General features: G+C 41.0%; 1 protein-coding gene across 29 annotated transcripts in view; it reads left to right on the top strand.

Annotated features, from left to right (window-relative positions):
• The window catches only part of EXD3 (exonuclease 3'-5' domain containing 3), a 297,113-nt gene that overhangs the window by 27,045 nt on the left and 244,757 nt on the right, over positions 1–25,311 (top strand). For 2 of the 29 annotated variants that reach the window (XM_069770631.1, XM_069770642.1), the window contains 2 exons: positions 9,243–9,365; positions 9,877–10,011. The exons of 25 other annotated variants lie outside the window; for them this stretch is intronic. The gene's annotated coding sequence lies outside the window, so the exon portion shown is untranslated. Of the gene's footprint in view, positions 1–5,711; positions 5,730–9,242; positions 9,366–9,876; positions 10,012–25,311 lie in introns of those variants that run through there. 2 more of the 29 variants (XM_069770632.1, XM_069770637.1) reach the window with 2 other exon arrangements.

The following is a 25,311-nucleotide window of genomic DNA, read 5'->3' as shown; positions in this document are numbered from 1 at the left end:
ATGGATCAAAGAGAGTCTTAAACATGATCTCTAGGCAAGGAGATGGTCCTACTAACCAATGTGTTAAGTATTCATTAAAATACTATTGCAGGCTTATGTGAACCCTTGGTCTAAAGGAGAGGGCCTCATTATATATAGTACCAGTGTAAAGCTGTGCTAGAATGCTTACAGCAACTTGGAGTAACGAGATGAGGTTTGTATCTTTGACTCCTTTTTTTAACATGATAGCTATGCATCAGTCCTCTGGCCTGATGGCCAACTTAATCGGCTCTATCATTTTCTGTGGTGCTATGTTGAGGTGCCAATAAATTCAACACATAAAGGTGCCCCATGGGGGGACAATTAATTCTTATAAGAGGGGAAGGATATTTTAATCTGATAGTGTGTGTTTACAGTGGGCTAGTCCCTTGATTAAACAGTGTATTCATTTGCTAAGCTCCTGTTTATTTGGATGTTGTGGCCAACCCCAATTAGTCAACTGGTGAAAGGGAAGCTCTGGCTTTTGGTTTTTCCCACAGCTGCATCTGAAACAGCTGCTCTGATTTGGAAGTGCAGATGGTAGGTACACAGAGACCTGATCAGATGCTGATAGGTGCTGAAATTATTTCTGTGCTTGTTATAGTTGTGGGAACCCTCCACATGGAAAAGCTGCTGGCACTTCTGCTGCGCTTCAATGAACTGGACTGAACTGGAAAGGATGAGGCAAACACAGAAAAGCAGTTTGGCCAACCAGCCATTTTCAGTATTTCCATTGCTGCCATCTGTCCTTGGAAAAGAGTCACTTCTCCCCCATATGTGTCTTCAAATGTTCTGTTTTTCTGGCTTTTTTTTTTTTTTCTTTTAATCAAGTTCAGACTTCTTGTTTTCCCCAAAAGCTTTATTCTGCATCTCAGCTTTCTGTTCCTCAGTATCCCTGGTGAATTCTGCCTTACAAAATCTGTGGACAGAAATTGACCCATCATTAATACAAAAATAAAATAACAATGAAGAGACACTCCCAGATCCCTTTCAGTCTTTGGTGTGGTCTGTCTTAAGACCATACCCATGCTAGTGAGGGACTTGAGGCTTATATGGGGCAGTACTTAATGGTAACACCACAGATCCAGTGGTGAGGTCATGGTCTCCTCTTCACAGAAATCGGATCTGGAAATTGTCTTGCGAACACGTTTAATCCATTTCCTTGCCATTGTCTGATTCTTTCCTGCAGTACATTTGTTGGTGGTATGCCCAGTCTCTCATAAAATACCCACGCAAAAGCACTTCCACTGTTTCCCTGAGGAATAATTCCTTATATTGATTCTTACTCTTCAAGATTTTTTTTCCCAGATACTCAGCCTACCTTTTGCTCTTGCTTAATTTCATTGCTACCATGCCTGCTTGTTGTTGTAGTCCTTGGTATTGCGTGTAAATTCTTTACTCCCGAGGCTTGCACCTTTCAGATCAGGTCTCCTACTGCCTTGATTGCTCAAACATTCCCTCCACCTTGTCATGTAATTCTGTGTTCAAGGGTTCCCCGATCCTGATAGCACTCGTTCAAGTACGTTGTGCAGCAACCAGTATTTTCCTGGTAAGATGCCAAAATTTCAGAAAATGCATTGTCACGTAGGACAGTTAACTCCAACAGACAGTTGAGATCGGCTTCTTGAACACTTGTGCATGTGCAGACCAGAGCACGCATTTCCATGAAGCCTGTGTCTGCATTGTCATCCTGTCTTCTGTGAAAACCCCTGGATGCCTTTACAGACTGGGGTGTTCTTGCTTATTCTCATCCATTTTTTTAAGAATATTTTTCTGCAGTACATTTAGTTTACTTTTTTTCTCACACTTCCTTTATTTTTCATTCATAAACTTGAGGTTATGCAGGGTTTCTCTGTTTCTATGGACTTCTGCCAAAACATTTGAATAAGGATAATCTGCACAATTTTTTAATGTATTTACCCGTTGCTCAGAGTTGTGTAAGAAAGATGGAGCCAAACAACAGCATCTTTCCAAAAGAATCTAAATAAATATTAACTGCAATATTTTGTAGGATGATGTTGTGCCTGAATTTTGCAGTTGTATTAAAAATCAAAGTTAGTTGTTTCAGTTAGTCCAGTAAGGTTTATTTTTCATGAACCTGTCTGTGGTTCACTTATCACTTAAAAAAAAATCCTAAATTTATTGAAGCCAATCCAAACCATAAAGAATTAAGCTGTTGATATTATTTCTGTTTTTCTCAGCATCCAGTTTCTAATGTAAATCTATTGTTAATACTAGGAATATTTTCCTTTGTGAAAATAAGTGTCATGTCACAAACTCAGTACTAAAGTGTTTCAGGATTAAAAAAAAGTATTAGTTTTGAAACTCACCTCTGTGTTGCACTGACATCTAAAAGTAGATTACTGGGGGAAAATGGAAGAGGTGAATGTGTAATTAATTTATTTTTCTGTCTTCATTAGAGTGTTTTCTGTCCACACAACTAGCAAATGCTTACTAAGACAAAATATCCCACCTCTGTTTTTAGCATATGTGTTAAAATAATACTGCTTTCAGCAAGAGGAATGGTGTTGTCTGAACCTTGAGACATGGTGCCATATTTAGCTGCCTACATAATATTTCTTCGTTTTGCTGACAAGGTTAAATAGTGAAATAATTTTTCCCTTTCAGTTTATTTTATTTTTACTGATCTATTTTACTTCTGCTTTATAAGGTAATATTTCTTAAGAAGTGATAATGATTGGCTGAGATTATCTACATAAGCTGTGTGGCAGATATGAATTGAAATTAAATTTGCTACTCTAGGGAGCTAGAATTTTGCTTCTGTAAAAGGTCTTGAAAGAACCATAGAGAAGCAAGACAATTCAGTTCATGTCTTCACTGGAAAAGTGTGTGTGATGGGGGATGCTCATTACCTGCGAACTCTTGTTCCGCAGTTGCCCTCTGCAAGGGAGGGAAGGCGCAGGTACATACGTTCGTTCATGTGTGATTAAGGTTAACCCCCTTCTCCTGGGAATCGCCTTGCCCAGGTTGGTATAGAGGAAAGTGCCTGCAGCGTGTTCTCACTAGGTTTGTACTCATATGAGAGCTAATGTGTCTTTGCCCAGTGAAAATACATATTTATTTGAATGGAATACAAAGCCTGTGTCATGTAAGTGACTTTGAAGTTCCCAGTTTGAAAAGAGTGATGCAACAATCCTTAATGTGTTTGTGCCAGACTTTCAAATGCTCCCAGCAGCCAGCAAGTACCATTGTTCTCAACAGGAGGTGCTGGCACCAAATGCTTTGGAAGGTCTGGCTCTAGCAGTGTTCCTTGGTACCCTGTACCCTCGACACACCAGGTGAAGGAAGGTGAAGGTAGCTGTTCTCATTTTGCAGGTGGAAAATGGGACTTGAGGTTCTTTGCCCATGTTAATGAACTGAGCTAGGTACAGAAATAACTACAGTTTTCAATGGCACAATCCTTAAAATATTACTTAAAAACAACGAACTAATGAACCATGATGACTGTGATTCTGATTACAGTCAGATTAACTGTACTACTGATTGCCATAAGAACTTCACTTGCATCATTTGCTTTGAGTGGCAGCCGAGTCTGTAAATACAGAAGTTTTAAGTGAAGTAAACTATTACTTTTCTTTAGTGATACCTTGTTTGCAGGAGGTGTAGCTGTACAAGGACAACGTTTCCAGTCCCTTGCTCACAAGCACTGGTATTGTCTGTGGGATTCTCAAATACTGATGGCATGCAACCTTCAGGACAAGGGACTTTTCTTTTGTTGGAGGCCACGTGAGACTCCCGCCAGTCTACACGCAGTAGGAATTAAATTTTGTGAAGGGCAAGTCAGGAAGTTTCCTAAGTGTAAGTGCAGGGAGGGAATTAATAGGGTTGAAGCTCTCCAGTCAGATGCTCCTGAAAATGCTTGTTATTTTCTGACTGTGATTTGGCTCAAGTAGCTGTCGCATCGCCACCACTATGGATGACATGCAAAACAGAAAAAGCTTTTTTTACCTTTCACATACCCTCTCTTTCTTAAAACAGTCATACCAGCTGTTAATTCCTACTGGAAGAAATTGTGTTGAAACTTGGTAAATACCATCAATACATTTTTAAAACCTTTTACTTGATTGCAAGATAATACTATTTACTGCACAGCCATGACAATTTCCAGTCCCGCATGTGTAGGACACATTTCATTTATTATATGCTTGTTCTGTCAAACAAATAAAAGTTGAGATTTGTACAGCAGTATGATTCTGAGCTGGAGCTCGAGTAAATATTCCAAGATTCACATGAAAATCGTGAGAGTTGGTAAGAATAAACAGTATGATTTAGAGTTAACTTTAGATGAAGTTGTGTTGATCAGATTTCAGTAACATTGTGAAGTTTCTGTAATACTCCTAAGCACAGTTTTGTAAATATTTTTCTAGGGATATCAGTTTATTCACTGGGCACAGTGATAATCTAATATTGGTATTTTTGGAAAGGCATTATATGCGAGATTCTTCCCAAGTCTGGAAGTAGTTTTTAATAGTGATCCTGGGGCAAAGTCCTTAAAGAAGAAAAAAAAAAAAAAGTTGCATGCGGTATTCCTAGAGGCTGGAAAAATGAGTTGGTACAGTTTTTAGTAACAGTCAATGAGCAAGATCCAGAAAAGTCCGTTCTTGGCTGAGACGTTCATGTTAACCAAAGGGTTCTCAAAGAATGCTCTGGGAAGTCATTTCAGGATACATAAAAGTTGTAGCCTGGAAGGGGTCTACATGCATGTGGTTTTAGCAGGGGCAAAAATCCTGGTTTCTCTGAGCTCATGCGGAAGAGAACATAATGTTCTCTTTAGAAGGCGGCCACTTAAAGAACAGCTGCTTCACAGCACTGCAGTGTTTGGTGAGCATGCTGTGCATCTGGAAATAGATTTTTCTTTTTTTTTTTTTTTTTTTTTTAAATTAAACTGTGGTCTGAACTTATGCACATCAGTCTTTGTAGAGTCTTGTAGTTATAGTCAGTGTACAAAGGCAGCACAAAAACTCCACTGTACCTGAAGACCAGCTTAACACCTTTTCTTTTTGCAGCCTCCTTTCCTTTGAAGTAAGTGTGTTTGGCCTAAAACCCCCTCCTCCTCTTGAACAAGGTATGGATTACTGATGAGTGGGCACCGTCACTTGTCAGCCCTGGTGTGAGAAACATGTCAGGGGTGAGATCTTGTCCTGGCAGAAGGCGGGTGACAAACACTCCTTCTGCCTTCTTCCATGTGTGTGGCAATAGCTGCCGTTACTAACAAGCATTCTGCTCCCTTGAAGTTTTTCTTCCTCCTTTCAGATCAAGTTGAATGTAAACTTGGGAAGAATATGTGTAAGCATGTGCGCACCCATGTTATGTACTTGGGGAGGAGGGAGGCCATCTGGAAGCTCAAACTGTATCAAGATGATTCCTTGAAAATTCTTCTGTAATATACTTTAAAAAAAATCTTTTAAGCTTTCAAATACAGACTCTGTCTTTAATTTATGAAAACAAGTTTGGCTGTCTAATTTAATTCAGGGTTTTTTTTAGGTTGGCACTATAACTTTTCAGTTGATAATTGACTGCTTCCTCCTCTTAATTACCATAACAATCCTTTCTATATTCAGATTACCTTAACACCTTCACTTAATGCTTTAATTTCTTCACTTAGTCTGTGTATCTCTTAATGCTAAGGTCCCTGTGCGATTTGCTGAGGAGGAGGAGTGCAAGACAACATCCTATTGACCATTGGTTTGGTAATTTTCCTTTTTCTTGAAATGGAGATCAAACGCTGTACAGAGATGCATTTATTTACCTTTGGGTAGTCGTATAAGCATGAGTGGGATTGAATTATCATTTACAAACAAACAGGTCTGTAACAACCCAAGTGAATGAAAGATGCATGAACGTTTTGCTGATATGACATGCTTATTTTCTAAGGGTTGTTTCCCCCTGCACTCCCAATTATTGTTATAAACCCACTAGTAATCTGTTATTCTTGGCCAAAAGAACAACTGTTGTATTATTGTGACTTTTCTATTCGTTTATAAAGATGAAAAATGATAGCTGATTTTGTGCTGGTTTCCCGACTGATCAAGGCATAACACCATCTCATTGCTGCAGAAACATTTTAATTTGGAATTGGAAATATATCTACTAAATGTTTCTTTAAGCTTTTAGGATTTTTTTTATTTGAAATTATGTAGGAGTAGGTATAATGCTGACTTGGTGCAATAAGGAACTGTGTCAATTCATGCTGTCTTGCTAGATAGTCATCAAAAGCAGCTTCCTAAGGCTGTTCAAACATTTTGTTCAGAGAACCACCAATTTTGTTATATGCAAGAAAAAATTAACAAAAGCATACTACTTAACTGTTAACAAAGCAGATACATTTTGTGTTTTACATTTGTTGTATGTGGTCCTTCTTACCAAAGGATTAATAAAAGGATCACTCACCACATAATTCCATTCTTTGCTTGCTAAAGCTTTTATCCTTGTTTTTCAGTAACCTACCTGGTTTTATTTCCCCATCATTATCACAGGGGTAGACACCAGTAGAAGCCTCTTCCTCTGACTGAGTATTATTAATATGAAAGCAGAATAGCTCTGTGCCTGCTTATCCACAGCTGAGGCTTGAGGTGTGATCTCATGGTTTATTGGGACCTGCACTTGTACAGGGCACAGCTTCCCAAAACTTTGCTTACAACCTCATTGCATTAAATGGAATCCAGGCTGGTTGAATGCTTTGTGCTTCTTTAAAATGTCCCCGCTGGCTAAGCTTTTTCTTTTGTTCTGGAGATTGCTGATACACCATCCATCCTTAGAGGGCAGATGCATTTTTTCCTTTCATTAATGTTTATTTGTATTGTTAACTCCAGTTGGCAAGAAAGGAGCCAATCACTCATATAACAGTGATTCTTTTACTTATGGTGATCTCTTGGAAGCATGTTTGCTGCTGGCTTGCAGTTTCTGTTTTTCCTGATTTTTTTTTCTTTAATTTTATTTCAAATTCCTTTCTATTCCTATCCATTTATTAATGTGACCTTGAGTAGGTTCTTAGTCATGCTTTATTTAGCAAAGTACTCTGCCTCTATGGTGTTGGAGAAATTCGGTAAGAATTACAACAGAATGGCTCTTCAGTGCACACTGGATCTTGAAAAATCTTGTAATTACTTCACATACAGACTTTTTTTTGGTGAATTTTGCCCAGATACCTCTGTGATCCCAGCTGTGTGGAGCTGTTTTGCACCTTCACTGGCATAACTGAATTTAATCATGTGCAGCTTGCAAAACGCTATCATATGATAAAATACTGTGGTAAAATTTGTCATGAACCATGAGAAGCTTTTAGCAGGCAGGATAATTGCACTAACATTTGCTCTGAAGTACACTGGAAATTAATTTAACACACCATTCCTAGTGAAGCACGCAGGATGATAAAAATACTCCAGACTGCCAACTAAGTCTCCTGAATTGCTTTTGAAAACTGTCTTAACTCTTGTACTTTCTTCCCTAGCACTCTAAAAATACATCTGTGCTAAAAAAAAAAATGTAATGCCACAGATAATAAAAATTAAGATAAACTGCTAGAAAGTGTATGTCTCTTCATGTAGAACATAATAATTGACCATGTACTTCATTGTTATTACAGTACATAGAATTATTATACTTTGTGTGTCATATAATTTATTAAATGTGGACGTAACTGTTTCTGGGTTAGAAAACAACAGTGGTCATGTGAAGTTTTAGTGATGTACAAATATGCTAGAACTAGAAATCAGTTGTAGGGAGGAAGATGATAAACTAAGTTTGGGAGGAATTATTATGAGTGTGCTAGTATGCTAAGTATAGAATTTAAATAACCTTTTAAGAGAGTGGAGAAATGGCCTAAAAAGAGGAGTAGTTTAGTTATGGTAAGAACAAGGCTCTGCATTTAAGCCAGAATTTCCATGTTTTCAGGCTGGGAGACAAGTGACAAGCCAGCAATTGTATAGGCTTCATTGAGTTTCATCTACTCAGTGGTCTACTATAGCTCTCAACGTCCTGCTGCTGGAGGGGACAACTGCATGCAGATGTCTTTAAAACACATGAAATAAGCCTGCTATGCCAATGAGTCATGGTAATGCCTCCGTGGGGAGTACTGTGCCCAGGTGGGGCTGTAGCATTTCCAGAAAACTGTGGGCTGCTAATTAAGGAGCCAGAGCTGAACAATTTGGAGGTCCAGAAGATGAGATCTGAGACAAGAGGTGGAAGAGGAATGATTCAGTCTGGACAAGGGAGGATGTTATAACGCTTGTTAGCTATGTGAAAGCTAAAAGAAAAGTAAGCTGTTGTTCCTGTACACTTTGAACAGAAATAATGAAAGACAGGAACTAAGTCCCTTGGTGAGCTGTCGAGTATCAGTGTTGGAAAGGTTTTAAGACTGGATTTAGATAAGTATCTGTTGAAAATGGAGGAGCTACAGCTGATTCTGCCTTAAGGCATAAGAGAATGACTAGACAAGCTCTTAAGGGCGCTTCCAGCTCTGTTCTTCTCTGATTCCCTAATATAGCTAAATGTTTTCATACCATTCATTATTGTCATCACAAGTGCAACTGACTGAGAACGTACCACCATAGCAGTGTTGCCAGGCAAATTAAGTGACATTTTGTATACGCGGTACAAGCATATTGCCAAGAAGTTTCCAACCTTTTCCAGCATGAAAAAAACAAAGAAGCTAGAGCAAACAATTATATCTGTTTAAATTTGGTCAGACTTGGATTCATCAGAATTTGAGAGTGTAAATGATGTAGAAAGAAGGGTATTGTCCACCCAACCATCTGGAGGAGTATATAAAAGGTCCCTGGAGATGTTGCATTGTGCAATAGCTAAAGCTCATGACTTACCTTCAAGAGCTCTAGATAGAAAACATGTGGAGGGTGAAAGGCAAAATGTAAACAGTAAGCATGAAAGAAATAATAAAGCTGGCCCGGGTGTAGCATGATATTCTGACTGTGAGGTCCAGACAGTGAGGATTGCGTTATTCAAACAGGAAATTGGAGGAATGTTTCTCCAGTGCCTATCTTTCCAAATCCTGGAAGCTGAGCATTATAAGCTAATTGTTAGGCTCAGCTGATAGTGATGAGATATTTGTCCTCTAGCTGCAGTGTTGCCACTCCTAGGACAGTCAGTAAGAACCACAAATGATGTGTAGTTTGTGTTCCCTCAACAGTCCTATTTCATGAGCAACCAGTGTGAGCTCCTGCCCACTCTCCTGTTTGGTCTGATAGGACCACATCTGAACCATTGGTTTGGTCTCTCTTGAATCCTGAAAGAGGCAACCAGTACTTCAGTCCCAAGAAAGGGAATCTTTATCCACCATTTGGGCTGATGGATCTCCTCATCAAAGCCAGGTATGTCATTAGGAAGTCGACAAAGACAGCAGTAAAAGATGCCCAAAGGATGAAGTTGTACCTGTCGTGTGAGCTATGCAGAGAAATAGGAGCTTCTGACTGATTTTTTTCCAAAGGTTTCTTAATTATAATAGCTTTCTGTTGAATAGAAACTCAGAAGGGTGAAAACAGAATTGTTAGTCTTTGGCTGTTTTGCCCCCAAAGCAGCTTTTGACAGCAGCATTCTTCATCCAGTAAGAAGTCTGTTCGTTGTTGCTCTGAGTTTTGTGGGTTTCTGTGCAATGGTGATGAGTGATGCACCAGCAGCTCAGTAATGCAGTCGTTCTAAAATGCGTGTTGTATCAGCATTGCTACACACATTGATGCCTTTGTGGTGTATTCAGCATGAATCTTGTGTTCCTACTCCCACTGTCAGCCTTTCCCCTCTTCTGCCTTCTTTCTTGAATCTGGGGCGATGCTGCAGTAGGGGTACTCACACAGAGGGCTGAAGGCCCTTTGTTTTCTTTTGCAGACAGAGCTGGGTGAGAGCTGGTGTGTGGGAGACATCTGATATCCACTAGCCCTGGCTGAAGACAGTGGGTGAAAGAGGGGTCTGCACTGACATGGAGGATCTTCTGACCCAGGAGGAGTCGAGAGGAGTAGCGAGGTTGTAGCACTATCCTGCAGTGTACCCTCTGCTGTGGGATGGAGTCCCCGGAGAGGGACCTGTTTCTCCTACCCAGTGAGACTTGCTGTGGAATGAAGTGCTAATGGCTAATGCTTGTTTCCATCTTCTAAAGCTTAGTGCCCTGCCCAGCAGGATTTTGTGGTATTGTAACAGGATGTGGTGTTTTAAATGGACTTGCCTGTGACTGCTGTGTTCCTGGTAGGGAGTTGAGTGCTCTGGGCATTCCTCCTCCTGGATTAGCGAGTGATGGTCCAGGGTCCTTCAGTGAGTTGAACACCTCCCCATCCACAGAGCCAGCCACTCAAGCTGTGACCATACTGATCCTTCCCGGGTTCGAGGTTGGGGCTTCATGTCTTGGAAGGGCGTTCTGTAGCCAGTGCTCTGGCTGCCTCCCATCACACTGGATCCTCTTCAGCTGTTGTGCTTTATTGAAAGATGTACAGAACTGTAGCTAATTTGAATATCTGATATGGTGATGAGAATGTGCTGGAAAGTGTGGATATTTAACTCTGATTACAACTGCTTCTGCCCTGAAAATTTGAGACATTTATGTTGAAATTTTTGAAGGAGTCTGCTTTTGAAGACAGTAAAGTCAACGATGATTCCTAGCAGTGATTGCATATTTCACATGATCTCAGGCATGATCTCACTGGCTCTTCGAGGGGGCTGTAACCTGTTTGTCTATCAGAGTAATGCAGTATGTGTGCTCTGATTCATGTGACAGGACCACACAGTTGTGGGTCTCCCCATTTCTTGCTCATGCTTTTCTTTATAGTGGGCAGTGGGTCATTTAACTATTATTAATGCATTTGGCAAGGGCGATGTATCTTGTATGCAGATATGTCACTTCAGGACAATGACTTTAGATTATCTGTATAAAGCCATCAGAAAGGTCATTACAAAGATTTTTTAAAAATCAAAATCGATTTAGAAGACTCAGAAAAACATGTTCAAACCCAGTTACAGCAGATTACAGTCTGTTAATAACTTTAAACGCATGATAAAAAAATGCAGTGCATTAGATCGCAAACACTGTCTTTTTCTGTCTGTTTGCTTCTAATTTGATTCTGGGAAATGTCTATTTGCAAAAAGGCTAAATTAGTTGTAACCCCTTTTGCTTTTGAAGATGATGTGAATGTAAAAGAAGAGTATTCTTTCTTCCTGATGACTTACACTTACTTGTTTTACTAACATACATCCTGTCTTAGAGTGATTTCTCCTTTCTTCTTCTTGGGAAAAATTCCATCACTGAAGTATTTAAATTCAATGCTGCAGTGATTGCTGTTGTCATTATTTTATAACCTGGGGTTTTTAGAGTCCTTTAACGCTACGCTGGTGATGGCTTTGTTTATCCTTTTGTCCAAGCCTTCAGAATGATGACAGTGTACCCTCAGAGCCTTCAGGTCTCAGTGGGACCTAACATTTGGATAATTGGGGGAGAACTCCTTAGTAGAGATCCCAGAGTTGACCATTTGACTTGGATGCAGGAACGAGCATCCTGGAGACACAGGGAGATGATTTCCTGGAAGATGACTCCTGGAGGAGGCTTCCTGGTGAAGAATGCAGCTCCTGGCGCTTCACCTTTGAGGAACATTTAAAACACCCTGGGTGAGCCTAAAACCTACAGGGCTTACAAACAGGAGTGCTTAATGGGTAACTAAAGTCATAGTTGCAAAATAAGCTTATAATGTTAAATAATAATAATAATGTGTAGTTTCTGAGACTCAGCAAGCAAATAAATCAAAGCTGCAAATGATCCTTATAGCCCTCTCTTAACAAAATTAATTTTCTTTGCCCACTCTCCAGTCCTGTCAAATGTATCTGTTGCACACCAGAGAAGTCAGAGGCTTTGGGGTTATTTCAGGCTAAGGCAGTGTCTGTGTGCCAGCATGCGCATGCGTGTGCGGGCATGCACAGTATTAATGGCCTTTGTGAATGTCCTGCTGGGATGCTTTATGACGAGTGTCCAGTTGTGTTAGCTGTAGCAGTGTGCTGAGGGGGAGAGGTGCAGGCAGTCCATCAGGAAGGCGAGTCTTAAGGGTAAGCTGAACTTCATTTTTTGGAGTTCAGTCTCTTGCCACTGTAGGTCTCCCAAGTGCTTGTGCTAATGTTTTGCAGTGATGTGTCCCACTGAATACATGAGATAGTGAGTCTGTGTTATCTTTGGACATCCTGTATCTATAATCTATATTTTATGAGAAGCAGGGGAGTTCTGTAAAAGAAGAAATCGCATCCTTTGAATCCAGGTACAGATAGCTGTATGCTGGTATCACAGTGGGAGGTGTATTTTTGTAATGTGCTGAATGTTTATTTTCTGCCGGTCAGAAGAAAAAGATTGAGTTGCATTTTAGGTAGCCTGCCCAGAATGACCTTAACACCTAACTGAACAATCACAGCTGAGAAGAGGCCACACAAAGAAGAGATGTGGTCTGATAACTACTTGCCTAATACAATGAAAAGAGGGATTTCTCTGAGTCTACCTGTGACAGACTTGTTGGTACAGGATCACCAATGGAGATGAGCTGCCAGGTGTTATCTGTGTTGATAATACTGCATCCTGCCCATCCAGTAACCCCATGTGGTAAATATGGGGAGTCATAAACGAAGATCATAAAATAACAACATGATTTAGGCAGGAAGGGACCTCTGGAGATTGATTACCCTTGTCTTGTCTTCTCAAGGCCAGACCAACTTCAGTTATACCAGGTTCCTTAGGGCCTTGCTACCCCTTGGGCCTGTAAGGAAGGGATACCACAGTCTTTCCAGGCACCTGTTCCAATGTTTGGCTATTCCTGTGAATTTTATTTCCCCTAATATCTAATCAGAATTTCTCTGGTTGAAACTTGAGTCTGTTGCTCTTCATCTTGGTACAAGCTTCACCTTGAGCACACTCTGGGAAGAGAAGCAGTTGAGATTTTCAAGCAGAAAGATTAAAAACTGCAAAAAAGCAGCCCTGTCCATTCCCTGTTCACCCATGTATGTAGTGAGGCCAGCAAGGTTTCGTTTGCATCCACTAGCAGCAGGAGAACATTTATGAGCAAAACCATTCTAATTTCCTTATTCTATTCAGGTCTGTAGCTCACCAGCAAAGTTTAAGGAGATGGCAGGGAGCTAGAGGCTTGTTACAGGGTGAGCAATGACAGGCTAACTGGATCCCTGAAAACTTTATTGTTCTCCACTGACTGGATTTCTGTATTACATGCAGTGAACCTTGTTGTGGAAGCCAGGAGCAGGAATTACCCTACACCTGTGGTTTTGATCTACATTGGAGTGAGGAGGAGGATGTCTGCTTCAGCCACCCGTTTCTGATTAGCTGCCTCTCAAGCGGGGTTTCCCATTGCAAGACAATATGTAGTTACGCTGCTTCTTACAGAGTGTCTCCGTGTTGGTGCTGTGCACAGCGCGAGGGCAGATGGGGTCTCATTTTCAGACAACCTGTATTTTAAACAAGAAGAGCAATGAAGTAAAGAGATGATCTGTATTGTGTATTAGTGCTTCTTACCAAGTCAAAATCGCTTCAGAGAATAACTGCCCTTGCCTGACGTATCTTCTCAGCATTTCATCTAACAGATCTGATGTGCAGAGGACAAATACTGACAGTCTAATTTTTGCACACTTTCATTAAAGGTTTTAACCCAGTATTGTTTGTCATATGGGAATTCCTTCCTTAGGAGAAATTTTCATCCAGCTGTAAGTTTTCCCTGAAGCCACTTGGTCAAGTCCCCTTCTCAGAAGTGGGAAATTACATTAGTCCTGTAAGTAGAGGAGTCACCTTCGATTTAATGTGGTGAGTCTGATAGAAGAGGAGAGGTGTAGAAAATGGTTAGTGCTGTATATTAGGATAGAAGTTTTCTGTGTCTTGTAATCACGCGTTGAACACTGCCAAGCATTCTTACTTTATCAGGTAGTTACTGTTGTTTCTGGCAAAATACGTCTGACGAAATGCACAGCTTGGCTTCTTGTGCAAAGGGAGACCTTCTTAGGAAGCGGGGACTCCTGCAGCATGAGTAACTGATTAGTACCGGATTGCAAGAACTCATAAAATGATTTGGAGTTGGTTGGAGAAGTAAGAAATAAAATAAGAAACTAGAATGAACTGCAGATGTTCATTGTAGATTTTAAACTGGGAATCCTAAAACCACTTGCCTAAGTTGAACCACATTAAGGGCTTGAGAAACACCAGGTCCATGGGAATCCTGTGCTGCTTGGCATTGTGTCCACAAGCCTCTGTTTTTCAGGCTAGACACCACATTTTCAGCTAGAGACTGTTTGGGTTCCAAGCAGATTTTTCTCATTTTGTTTTAAGCTAAATTAAAAAAAATGCAGCCAGCAGCCAGGAGAATATTTGGCTTTTGTTTCTTTACCAGCTGTTTTTGTTCTCGGAAACTCATTTTAGCTCCTGGTGTGTTTCTTCAATTTGTAGCTTATGAATTGCAGGAGCAGATGATACGCTGCTGAGTGCACCCTCTGTACGGAGCCATGTGAGAATCGAGCAGTTGTGTTAGCGAGGGCAGGCGAACAATTTGTCATTAATTCCTAGAAAGGAGGAGTTTTTGGGTGAAGGTTGCTAGTCAGGATTTTGTGACGGAGAAGTTGGCTGCTTTCAAGAAATCTTGCTTTGTAAGAGGGCTTTCATGGGGTCCTTCCATATCTTGATGTGTTGTCTTTCATGGAGCGGTGGGCAGTGCCTGCCGCTCTGGAGCAGATTGCCACAAAGCGCACAGAGCAAAGGCGGTGCAAGGTCTATACGTGGAGGTCTTATTTTCACCACCACCTTCTCTTTCTGCTCTGGGAAGGCTGCTTGGCTCTGCTAACCCTGGGTTCTGGCCGGGGAGCTGCTGTCCTTGCTTGCAGCCCGGTCCCTCGGTGTGCAGCCCTGGCCTGGCCTGGCCTGCCAGCGCTTGCACCCTGGGCGGTCTCCGGCCACCCCTCCAGCCCTCCTCCCCCTCCTCTGGGCTGGGGTCCTCCAGGGTTTCAGCATTCCCTTTGATCTCCTGCTGCTCAGCCTTGGCAAAGTGACTGCATCACTAGGGTGGGGGCCAAACTCTTGCCTCCTCGCAGCTATAAACCCAGAAGTCTTGTTGCATATTTGTTGAGATGCTTCTTATCTCAGCCATTGTTTTACCTTTCCTGCTTGTTCCCTTAACAACCGCTTTTGATCCAGCTCCATAGCGACTAACCCATCATACACCCGCGCACGGAGGCATGCCTCATCGGCAGGGAAAACAATGCCATTATCTCCCAGTTATTGCTAATGGCGTCAATATTATTCTTCATTTGTCTGGTGCAAGAATGAGAAAGAAAAAGACTGCATTTGGACCTCTAATGGTGTGAATGCCTGGCTTGTCAGCCTAAGACCTTTCTGAATCCATTTACTTTACAGTTTCTTCTCTTTGATCTCAGCCCAGTGCGTTTTCTCTGTAGCTTTGATTTGTTAAAGCGTGTAGTGCTTTATCGTGTGCTTAATTTTAAGCACAGTGAGAGTGCTTATGTGCTCAAGCTTGTTCACAGATGTGTTTCTGTCTCAGGACTGGTGTGTGAATGAGGAGCCAGGGATTGTGGCTTAATTCTAGCAAGGGATCTAGCTGGGTTTTCATTCTGAGGAATTATTTTTTAAAGACATTACTTTTTCTGCATAATTAATTTATGGCGCAGTACGATAAAAACATTATTTAGATTTCAAATGCAAGTAGCCTAAAATGAGGAAATGCCAGAGTTAAGGATGCCTGCACAACACCAACCTACCACAATGTGGGTGTGAATTATGACAGTCTTTAATTACATGACCACATACCAACTGTTTTTTTCCAAAGAACTGTTGCTTTTCACAGTGTTGAAGATGGATGTGCTCTGGAGTGTGTAGTTAAGAAAGCTCTCGTCTGTCAAAGCTTTGCCGCACTTGTTACCGTAACCGGAGGGTATAGAGGGAACCAAGGAGTGTATTGCGGGAGAAAAGGAAATACTGCATTCCTACAAAAACCTGACTTCTATTCTTTTTTCCTCCATAGAGGTCTCATACAGACGCAGCTGTCTTGAAGCTAAGCACACTCAGAGCAATTGTTCAGAGTTTCAATTAAATTATTTCTGAAAGGAAAAGGTGATGGGACTTGTAGAATAGAGAAAGGTTAGTGTCAGGGGAGAGGGACTGGCGAAGGAGAGCCGTGATGAGGGAATCCTCTTTTGGAGGAAAGAGCCAGGTAAGTAGTTTGTAGCCTGTGGAACATGATCAGTGGATAGAGGAGGAGGTTTGAATGGCACAAAATCCCTCCTTCTGCTGCATTACCTGTGATGTGCTTCTCTGCCTAAAATGTTTCATCATTTTTCCCACCATCCTGGTTGGGATAGTTTAATAAAAGATACTTAACTACAAACCTAGGGCAACATAGCTATAACAGTACCACTTGTGTGGTCAAGCTGAATGCTTTAAAAAAATAAAAAGTAAACCCCAAGATCCTGAGATCTCAAGGTGTGTGCCTCATGGTAGTGGAAATGTCTTGTCTCCCTCTGGGTTTCAGTTTCCCATCTGAAAAATAGAGATAATGCTACCTGATACACTTGCTTTCTCATCTCATGGCTTCTAGTCTCAGTACCATTGTGTGTTTCGGTGCATCACCCTCTATTTTGAAGGTGGTGATGCTGGGGAAGGAGGTATTTTGCAGAATAGTAGCTGTTCTTCATCTGATTTTGTTCCTCACAGAAAACTCCAAATGAACATACTGGCTGTATTTTCAAGATAAATTATCTTACTTTATACTTTTTTTATCCTAATAGTGGTCCCAACACCACTCCCATTCTTGTATCCTCAAGGCAGGAGTGCTGAAAGCTCAGCATGCTGCACAGGGCAGTGCTGGTGGTGCACTGTGGGTGGCGTGAGCCCTAAGTCAGGTGTTAGCCAAGCTATAGATGTGTTCAGCCTGGAGGTTCCTCCTCTGCATGGGCTTGGGAGGTGGAAGAGGTCTGGAGCAGCTCTTTTTGTCTAAAGATCAGTTTAACCAAAGGAGAGGCTTTAAATCAGGATGTTGTAGTCCCAAGTTCCTCTGAGAGCTGAGCTCTCCCAGGAGAATCCAGTATTGGTTCCTGAGATAGGAAGGTGCTGAGCGTCGGTGCTGGTTGTCTCACTTGTAGGTTGAAATTTGTTTTGAATGCTCCTGTCTCACTTCTGCTACTGCCTCTAGAATTACAGTTAACATAGCCCTGTAATTACTGTGCCACAGATAAAGTTGTTATTTGTTACACTGTATTTTATGTTGTGTTTCTCCATTGTTTTAAATTAAATATTTTTATAAGACCAAAAAAACCCAAACCCCGCAGATGTAAGCTTTGAAGAGAATTGCATGTTTTCAGGATCTTTGGCAATGCGTTTAGTTTGGTTGGTTCTAAATTTCCATCATCTCCTTGTGCCAGCTTACTGCAGGTGTGCTGTATTCACAGCATACTGTAGATGCTTTACATGATGTAAAAACTTTGTAAATGCAACAGCTAAGAATGTGAAGTATTTTTTCAGGGATAATGTACTTCTAAAAAAGAAAATCCAATAGGGTAGTTCATTTAAGCCTCTTAAAACTGTTGCAAAAACTGATTTCCTCATTTGTATTCCTTTTTTTAATTTGTTGGATTTGGAGATGGATAATTGCTCTAGCAGCATAAGAATATGTATAATTCCCAAATACTTTACCATATTACCTCTTCAGCAAGTCTGTTGTACTCTATCATCCTTTGTCCCACAAATTCCCTTTGCTCTATAGTGAATCCCACAATCCCACAGTACTGAAAGGGGGGAGACTTTTTTTTTTTTTATGAATAGCAGCTTGTTTTAATCTTTTAAGTTCAAATTCTCTTCTGTCCAAAACATGTTCTTACTGAGGCTTGGACAGTTTGAAAAAACTGATGAGCAATTTACTTTTAATTTTTGTCTTACTAAGTCTGATTATTGTTTTAATTATCCATTGTTATTGTTTGTGACCTTCCACTAGAATTGTTCAGTATGAGTTTAAAAAGATTCCTGCTTTTATGTGAAGAGGGTGTGACTGTGAGGAAATGTTTGTTCAGTTGGGTGGAACAACTTATCTTTCTTGTGCTTTCTTTGTGGGACATTCGTCTTCAGCTGAATGCTGCAGAATCACTTATTGAATTATCACCTCCAAAAAGAAAATGGTATTTTAGATTTAGCAGATTGAATTGTCTGTTGCCCTAAAACATCCAGGTGATCTGTTTACTGGGGTGAGATGCTTGAAGGTCACACAGATGCTGTGTAGCCAACTTTTAGCATATAGGAAAGAAGGAAGAAGTTGGAGGGAAGGGACTGGGCAAACCTAAACTCCAGAGAAGCTGCCCTCTGCAATCAAAATCTTTTACATTTGGATGGTGCAATGTAGCCACTTGGCAGTAACTGAATGTGCTTTAATGAATAAAGTATTAAAATTGTCACTCCATAATTTGTAGTTGGTGCATTTCTGTTTTGTATCTTGAGGAGTTAAAATTCTTGCGTGGTGGAGTCAGGGTTTTGATGTAATGTTGGAAAGCAAACGCTGCCAGTTTGGAGTCCATGACTTTAGTAATTGGCGATCCTACTGCATTATCCATAACAAATGGACGGTTAAATGCTTTATGTTTATAGAACTAATTTCCTAATTTAAATGCCTATTTAAAAGCTCTGGTTTAGTATTTCATTTCTCAGTGACCCTATTGTATTGAGGGATTGAATTTCAGATCAGAGTCTTTCTAGATGTAACACAGTATGTTTTAGGAGCACAGTACCATCTGAACTATACTGAATATGAAAGGCAGCAGTGAAGAACACTCTTGGTTGCATACAAATTATGTGAAGTACACTAGAGATTAGAAAATGTTAAGTGTATGGCTGAGTAATAATTATTCTGGAAAGCTTTATAGATGTGAAGCTTAACCATCATGCTACAGACCTGTGTATTACTAATAAAATTATTTTCGAAGTGGTCACTTAGTCTAATGCTGATGTTTAGTGGGTACACTTTTAAAAGTGTCTAATATATGAGGTTGAACTTACAGCTTTTTCAGTAAGGAGAACTATATAGATATATATTTTTTATGATCTATGGACCTTTATATTTAGTTTCTCAATTGTAAGTGCCATTCAGTCTTTAAAAATGAGTTGCAAACAGTTTTCTGTTTTACATCCGTGCAGGGTTTTTCAGTGATTTGTTTGGGGCAGGGAAGAAGCAAAATAACCAGAGGGTTGACTTTTTTTTTAATAAAGATTTAAGTGCAATTACTTGATATACAGATTAGACATTTATCATTTATGTAGTAGTGACCAGTAAAAAAAAAATATATATATTTGAACAAAACAACTTAAAAGCAGTGAATCTGTAAACTACAGAAACTAGTGTATTGTTTTTGACCATGCAGGTTTGGGAACAGGTTTATGTTCCAGCTTCTTAAAACCAACACCTCTTGTTTTAATCAGTAGCATGCTTGTTGAAAATAAACTGAACCTCCTGGGGGGGAAACAAATGAATAATGTCCCACTTTTTATTAGAATCTCATTAGTTTTGCAGTTATGGGGTATAAATCAAAAAACATAAGCAAAAACAGCAGTTCCCAAAACATAGTGCTGTTTAGATTCCCACTAATGGATGTCTGGCTCCTTATACTTTGTGTCAGTCTGTGATTGGAATTCAGCAGGGTACCCTGAGGTTTTTAGGCTTGGTCTGGCTGGTGTAGATAGCATGAGAAAAATACATCTGTTAATGTATGCACTTGAAAGTAATTTCTGATTCACATGGATGTGAATAGGTGGGAAGTCTGCTCACCAGTGCATTCTTGGGGGTTTGCATACACAGCATATTTGAGCACGTTTAACTCGGCCTGAAGAAGATGCATTTTTAAGGAATTTCTGCCATGATTGTGAAAAACTTGTTTGTTGTTTGGGTTTTTTTTTTTAAAGGCTTAATTGAAACTTTTTGTCTTAGATGTGTTTTGCAATGCAGCGATTTTAATTTTAGTGAAATACGGACATTGTGAAACTACAGAGATCTGAAAATGGGCATGAAAAGAAAGGAAACTTAAAATGTGTTTCCTTCACACACAGTTTTTGCAAGCTTATGTTAAATCAGATAGTTGCAAAAGCAGAATGTGATGGTTCATGACTTAAGCAGCTAATAAAACTTTCAGAGGTCAAGATGGGGAGGTGCACTTCTTTCCGCATAGTAGCTTTAGTGGTCTTGGGGGGAAAAAATCTCCCGCTGTAATAGAAGGATTGGTTTTATTTCCAAAGCTGACTGTGGTGCTGTGATCTCTAGTTGAGGCCTCGTGAACATAAGCTCTTCTTCGTCCTGTCCCACCATTGCGGCTCTCGGTGTCCATTTTGTCTTGGATCAATGGACTTTTCTGTCACAGAATCCCAAAGGAGAGGAGCGGGGTACAATCTGGGGTCCATCAGCACAACCGCATTTACTGTGAGTACAGTAATAAGAGTAAGGCAGTGTAGGGAGCAAGTAATAGGGAGAAAGTTAGGTGATACAGTCAAATCACTATTACTAATGTCATGGAATCAGAGAGCGCCTTGCTTTGATGTCCTTATGTGCAGAGTGCCATGCCAGCTAGGCCTGGAAACGGTACAGCCCTCATCACACCACGGGGAGCCAGGGCATAAGCCCTGTTCGATCTTACACTGTTTCCATTGCGAGTCTGAGTGTCTGTGCGCTGCCCTCCCGGGGAAGGGTGGCTCAGGGGCATGAGAAGAGTCCTGCCAGGCTGTTGCTGTGCCAGATGTGAGGTGACCCCCTGCCAGACCACTGTCCCTGCGCTGCTCCTCTGTGCTCTGGGTTTGGGTAGCTCAGGGGCTGGGTGCAGCACCGCTTGCAGCCGCAAATCACCTTGGATCCCAAGAAGCCCTTCTGCGGGCGGTCACAGCTCCCAGGTCCAGCACAGGTCTGGCAGGGCTGTGATGGCCAGCTGCTCTGCAGAGCCGCCTTCCTGTCTCTGCAGCCCACGTCAGCCTTTTCCATCACCTGGCATGGGCGAGACCCCTTCCAAAATTCCAAACCCAGGAACGGGCTGTGCTTTCAAACAGGTAAAACACAACCCCGCACAGAAACAAATGAGTTGAGGAGGAAGGTGATGGCCTTGTGATGGGATAAGGAGTGAAGGAGATGAAAGCGTTCTCCTTGGACTGGTGCTGTAACTATGGCCTACTTGTCTGTAGGTCTTGTCTGTAAGTACTTGTCTTGTACTTAGCTGAGAAAATGCCTGTTTGTTGGTTGCAGTTTGTTTATATAAACATAAGACCCACGCAGGCTGCTGTTACCTGGGGAGCCTTTTCATATTAAGGCCTTTAGGACAAAGCTGGACTCGTTTGCCTTTTTGTGGTTGTGTCTGCTTAACCACATGGCTTTTATTATAAATATAGTAGATAATGTATATAGCAGTTCAACGAAAGGAAAATGTTTCTAGTTCAACTAAACTCTATGGAAAATGAATTCCCCTTTTTGGTATTACAACAAAAAGACTACCTGCTTGCATTTACATAATACTAAGCATGTGTAATTTTAAAAAGGGTACCTTCTTTCATACAAAAAATGAACTTGCTGGGCTCAAACAGATTTAATAGCTGAGATTGGAGGGCGCATGCAAGTCTGTTCAAAATCTGCTGTAATTTGACATGAATTTTGATTTCCTGCCAACCTGAAAATGTAGGTCAGGAAAAACAGGTACTTGTTTCTACAACAACTGTTTGATTGCTGTGGTGTAACTTGCAGAAGTGTTCTGCTTTTTTTGAAGAAGATTTGCATTGATTTATAAATCTTTAAATTTAGAAAGGCAAATGGGTCTTTCACTTTTACCAGAAGTGCTTCATTCTTTCCACAATATGTGTTTAGAAATCTGAATACTCTTTTACTTAGAGAGTAGGGGAGAAAGAAAGTGAAATGCTTGCCAGTTTGCAATGTTTTACATTTTTTAGAGCAGTGCAGGCTGCACTAACAAGCATTTTGAACCCTTCCCTCCAGAGTGCCCTGGGATGCCATGTGGCCTCATTAACTTGGCTACTCCAGGAACAGATTGAAAGCTGCTATTTTTATGGATATTGTTTAAAACTTGGCTGCAGTGATGAGGTGGGGAGGGAACACCAGGGAAGGGAAAAAACAAAAAAGGGAGAGAGCAAGAAAAAGCCTTACAGCCAATATTGCTAGTTGTTTTGTTACAGATAGAGAAATTTTTGCAATTTTACTAGGATAGCATAATTTTGGCTTTGATATATTCCGTTTGGGATGTCTTCTTCACACTTGCTGAGTTTAACTTGGATTGAGATGAGGAACTTGTTCAAATTTGAGCATGGCTCTATAAAGTCTCTCTTGGTGGTAGGTTAAAAAGAGAGCAGTTTTGCATTTTTTTTTTTTTCCCCCTGCTGTGGTCTAGATGAGGTGCAAAAAGAACAGACTTTGTGTTGTACGTGCTGTCTCCTGGGTTTCGTTCTGTCCTGAGCACAGGACACATCGCTGTTTGTGTCTCCTTTGGAGGAGCTTTAAGCCAATTGACAACTTGTTCAAGGTAGGATTGAGTGAAGCCAGGCAGAGGGACACCAGAATACCCCGAGTCCCTTGGTAGGGTGTGCACACTGCTTAGGTATCTTGCACTCCTGCTTTATTAGCTAGCCTCTGTCAATCTATGATGAAGTGAGGTTGTTTCACTCTCTATGTTAGCCAGGAGCAGAGTTCAAGGTAGTCATTGAATCACTGCCTGAAGTGGGCATTTGAGTATTTTGTGGAGGAGCAGGGGAGGGGATTTCTTCTCAAAGTTGGGCTGTGATGGAGTGGAGTTGTTCAGGAGAAGATAAGAGTTGTCCTGCTTGTGCTAAGCCCTTCGTCCTCTGCTGTTGTCTGCGTGAAATGGTACTGTCAGGTACTGTCTGGGTGGTTATGATGGATACTGAGCTTTCTTTTGATGGCCACTGAAGGGTTTTCACATTTGGGTTTTATTCAACATTCCCTTCCCACTGCCCCCTTCTTCCTCCTCTTCCTCCTCCTCCTCCCCTTTCATACAGAAATACCACATTTCCTCCTTAATCAAACCAGTAGATACGTATGAATCTCCTGATACCAAATGAAACGGTGGTTGTCACCAGTTACGTTTGGTGAAGACATGTGTGGCCATTGCCACCAGAGCTCCCTGGAGGACTGGCTGACTGTCCCAGCCTGTGTCCCCAGGGCTCGGGGAGCGACACCTGGGATGGGAGCAAGGACTGCCCACCCAGCCTGCTCTCCCCTTCTCTCCTGGGAATGACAGTTCTGCAAAATCTGCATGTTTTAAAGTGATCTATTTTGATTTCAGGCTACTGCATTTGAATTTGAAATTTCAAATACTGGGTAGTCTGAATTTCCTGTAGAAAATAAGTCTAGACTGCTGCTGGTGGTATAAGTAGGAAAACAGAAACTTTCATGAAGGAGAGCTGTGACAGGTAGTGGCTTTTGTCATGATTAGTTTTCCGTGCAGCTCGGCTTGACAGGGGTGACCGGAGCACTTTCACCGAAGACTGCTGAGGGGGAGACCCCCCCCTTGTGTCAGGAATACAGCAAGGGGACATACCAGCAAACCTTTGGATTTTGCATGCTACAGAAACACTGTCCTTGTTTCACATGAGAAAATAGTTGCCCTCTCTGATTCCTGTTAATTGTGGCATGTCCACACATGGAGTTACTCTGAGATGAGCTGCTCCCTTGGGTACCTGGGGCTGGAGATCATCTTTGAAAGTGTGATTTCTAAGTCTTTAACAATTGATTAACAGCTTTTGCTGCTGTAACTGTGCAGATGTAGAGCAAGCCTGATGCCATCTGATCAAAGCTTTATCGTTTGCAAGCTCTTTCTTCCCTGGTACTGAAGTCAATAGAGGGTCCTAGGAATGCTTTCATTTTAGCATCTTTTGCCATTTGTAGATCAATACAGTTTTAATTGTCCATTCTATCCAGGAATTGCTTCTTTTGCCCTCCTAATTGTTTGCTCAGCCCTTCAGAGGCCTGGGGACTCTTTAATGGCATGGTATCAGATTGATTGTTGGTGTATCTGAGGCGTTATTGTCTTAAGCTTGGCTTCTGATGCTGCGTGCAGCAGCAGAGCGCTGCGAACAGAGAAGAATGACAGATGAGCGGAGGCTTCCTGGAGAGCAGGCAGCGCATCCCCCAGCTGTTTAGAAGAATTGAGGGAGGAAAAAAGGAGAAAGGCAGATTATCCCATTATGTTTACAGGGCATCGGTCACACAAACAATGACTGTCCTCTTTGACAAGAGGATTGTTTAATTAGTTAAGGGTTTGATAAAGAGATGACTAAACATACAGTGCTCTGAAGGCATCTGCCTTTTAGTACATCAGGCACGTCCTCCATGCTAGTACTGTGCTTTTCCTTTTTCCTGAGGAACGCTGGGGGTCTCCAGAGCTCTGCTCCAAGTCTCAGAGCTGGTTACTTTGAGCATATCAAATTGAGTTTCTGTTATCTAAGAAACAAAATTATAATTTAGCTGCCCGTGAACTAGTTCTGAGCATTCAGAAAGAGTGAGGCAATGTAGGTTACACTTGGAAAGTTATATTTTTTATGTATGTATTCTGATATCGTCAGTCCTCTTATTTTGTAGCTTTTCCCTTGCTCCTTTTTTCTTATTTTGAATCTGTGACAAGCATTGCAAGGTTAAATTCCCTCCCACAGACTCTGAACTGGACCAGAATGAGAATCTGGAATTATTAATTATGCATAGGTAAGTGGGTGTGAAACAGTGGAATTCAAAATGCATGTTGCAGTGGCCATAAGTACAGTATTACACTGGCTTCCCCTTGCTTCTGAATTTGACCGTAAAATCCAATTTGAAATACAGAAATAATGACTAGAGAGTAGATTTAAGTAGTATATTGAAATGTTGGTGTTAGCATTAATTCTAGTCTGCATATCTTCTCAAAAACAAGGAATATACAGAAATAAAATCAATGTTCAGTACTTCATAAAATGTTCTATCTCAGCCATGAAATAATGCACATTTAACATCCTGCTGCACTGGCAATGGTTTGCTTGTTTTTAAATTGCCATCTGCCTTTGTAAATTGACATATAATTACACACAGCATATTCTGTGTAATAAGAAATAATGTTGTAGCAAACACAACTATTTTTATGGAAGTTACCTAAAATTGTTCTGTTGCTGCATCGCACTGCCAACAGTTAGAAGGCAGTTATTTCTTAGTGTCTAGTATTGTTTTTAAGTTTTGAGCCTCCCGGTATTCTTTTTCTTGGAGGCTTTTCATTCTATGTAGTGTTTGT

The sequence above is a fragment of the Haliaeetus albicilla genome, chromosome 26 (genome assembly GCF_947461875.1).
Source record: "Haliaeetus albicilla chromosome 26, bHalAlb1.1, whole genome shotgun sequence".
NCBI lineage: Eukaryota > Metazoa > Chordata > Aves > Accipitriformes > Accipitridae > Haliaeetus > Haliaeetus albicilla.
The sequence above is the reverse complement of the archived record's forward strand: the minus strand, read 5'-3'. Positions and strand labels throughout refer to the sequence as shown.